Source organism: Montipora capricornis, chromosome 8 (genome assembly GCF_036669925.1).
Source record: "Montipora capricornis isolate CH-2021 chromosome 8, ASM3666992v2, whole genome shotgun sequence".
Lineage (NCBI taxonomy): Eukaryota > Metazoa > Cnidaria > Anthozoa > Scleractinia > Acroporidae > Montipora > Montipora capricornis.
This window is the reverse complement of record NC_090890.1, coordinates 2,056,706-2,059,205: the sequence shown is the minus strand read 5'-3', so window position 1 is coordinate 2,059,205 and position 2,500 is coordinate 2,056,706. Positions and strand designations below refer to the sequence as shown.

The 2,500-nt window shown below is 40.4% G+C and overlaps 1 long non-coding RNA gene across 3 annotated transcripts in view; it reads right to left on the bottom strand.

Annotated features, from left to right (window-relative positions):
* Positions 1–2,500, bottom strand: part of LOC138060033 (uncharacterized) — a 20,648-nt gene that overhangs the window by 1,499 nt on the left and 16,649 nt on the right. For 2 of the 3 annotated variants that reach the window (XR_011134285.1, XR_011134283.1), the window contains exons 2-5: positions 1,391–1,466; positions 719–812; positions 512–590; positions 1–28 (exon numbers count right to left, since the gene is read on the bottom strand). The exon at positions 1–28 is cut by the window's left edge and continues 1,499 nt beyond it. This is a non-coding gene — a long non-coding RNA (uncharacterized lncRNA). Of the gene's footprint in view, positions 29–511; positions 591–718; positions 813–1,390; positions 1,467–1,787; positions 1,858–2,500 lie in introns of those variants that run through there. The other variant, XR_011134284.1, reaches the window with a different exon arrangement.

Genomic DNA, 2,500 nt, shown 5'->3' with positions numbered 1-2,500 from the left:
TTTTTCCTTGGTTGTCCGAAAAAAAGAACTGTAAAGGAAAATTAAAAAAAGGAAATCAAATAAGTGAGGGAATGAATAATGAAGAGTACAGTATAACAATGGAGATGACAATGGTCGTTGCAGTGGCAACGACAATGAGAATTGCAGTTGCAATGAAAACTGTAATGACGCTGCCTCGTTCCCAGACGTCTCTCTTGTTTTCGAGGGACAAGAGCGCGCGCAAAGGACGAAGGGAAGGGAAAAAGGCCTCGCCTCTTTCTCTCTCCCATGGTCCTTCGCGCTTCGTGCTCGTTACCAGTCGCACGTGCTTCGCACTGGCCCTTACTTGGCCCTTACTTAGCCGTTCGAAGCGTCTGAGGGGGCAGGTAATGGCATGTACTGTAGTCTATGGTTAAAAGTTGCAATACAAGTTTGTCAAGTGACTTAAAATTTTCGCGACAAAGGTATTTAAGTTCTTAGTTGCATCTTTGACTAGTAAAGATCTAGACCAACCAAAAATAATGATACTGACCGTCAAACTTGAGACATTTTGAAATTTGACAAACGACAGTGGAATTATGGCACCCTCTCTCATATCGTCAGCTGCTAACCTGAACACAAAGTGATGTACTAATTTTAGTGTGCGTGATAAAATGTACAAAACACTTTACGCTGTAAGATTGCAAAGCACCAAGAGGTTCATAATACACAGAAATAATCTAAGACCCAAATGACTTACTCAAGGGTTTGCTTGGGTTCCCAGCTTTTCGCATCGTCAAAACTCATGTTTCTTGTTGGGTTTAAAAATATTCTCACAGTCTTTGCTCCCCTGCCTGTCAAAATGACCACAATATTTTATTTAGGTAAGTTAGTATTTTCTTAGTTTCCCTTGTAGCCGTTGACTGTTCTCGTCGCACAACCGAAGTGCTCTGCCTAACCGAAGACTGGTTTCTGAACCATAAAGAGACAAGGAGTGTAATTACACCTCTGGTTGGGATACTGGTTTATCGTCTGTGGCAGGTTAGCCTGCCAGCAGTTCGTCAGGTTTCCCTGTCAGCTCGCTTATATTAATTTTTTCTCCTGGATGGACAGAGGCACTGTGAGGGTAAATTGTCTCGCCAACGAAAGCATCTCTATGACCCAGCTGGGGCCCTAAAGAAAACCTCTCCGTGGTCCTGAACGCTAGCTTTCGGGCTACAGAGCCCTCTGCGATTGGATCATGAAGAAGCGAGCCGTTCTATGATCGGCGATACGAATGAAAAGGAATGCGCATCTAGTTTGAGCAGCCGCTGGTTAGGAGAGATCGTGTGGTGTGACGAGACTGAAAAACTAAGTGCTTTTCTTCCCCTTATCTTCATAAGGCTGCATGCACTTAAATTATAGAAGAGAAGAAAAAATGTAAGTGGCAAACCGTCATCAGGTCCTTGTATCTTGAGGGAGTGAAGTTTTACTGCTTCATTCTGATTGAAGGCAATTGTCACAAGCAACTATAATTGGAGAGAATGTTCATCAGTGCATCATGATAAGAACATGATGTATCTACAAGCATCGCTGCACAACCATTTAAGTAATTAACAAGATTTAATTTTATAGGAAAATTCATGACCTGACGAGGGAATTCCGCGGTGAATTGCACGCGAAATCCGATATCGGTTTTCAAGTGCAATTTAACGCGGAATTTAGAAGTCAGGTTATGGAATTTCCTTGACTTTCATTATCGAATAAAAATAAGAAAAAGAGATAGCAGCTTTGATATTGTTTGTTTTATCCTGAGCACGAAACAAGAGATGCGAAGCAATATCACTAACCTCGTTGTCACCTTGCAATTCCAAGCTAAATACCTCGCTTCGTTAACCAGTCATAATGCGAGAATTTATTCAACTATGCGATTGTATACGAAATGCCTTGATGAGGTAAGCTGTAAAAAAATCAACTTCACATGTTAGGCTTCGACTTCATTTTCTTTGTTTTACTAAATGCTTGGCGATGAGCGAAGTTCAATGGGCATCAGGCCTAACAGTTTCACCAAGAGATTAACTAGGGCTGCGTACTATTATTTTCCTTGTAGACACCTAAACTAAGTTTTCTAGAATTAAACTTTATTGGACTATTATTACAAATGTATATAAGCGATCCGTTTAGAGACGCTCTGTTAGTTTTGACAGATCCGCAGAACGAGTTAAATTCAGTAAGCCGAGCATATTGATTGTGTTTTGTTTAGTACTAGACACATTGAGAAGTAACGACAAGATTAAGTAGTAAGTAAAACTTATTTTGATGCCTGTGAGTAACGTAGAGGAAAATAAGGCCGGCTATTATATATACTGGTATTTTAAACACCTTAAATGCCGGTTTATGCCAGTAGTTTGCAGCTTGAAAGCTAGTATAGGTAGTGATTTTCATGAGTCTTTCTGACTTTCGTCTCTCCTCTTGTTTGGATGATCATATGCGAAGCATTACAAGTTAAGTTTGCTGGCATGAGATGTATTATTTTCTTGTTCTAAGTGATAGAAAACGAACA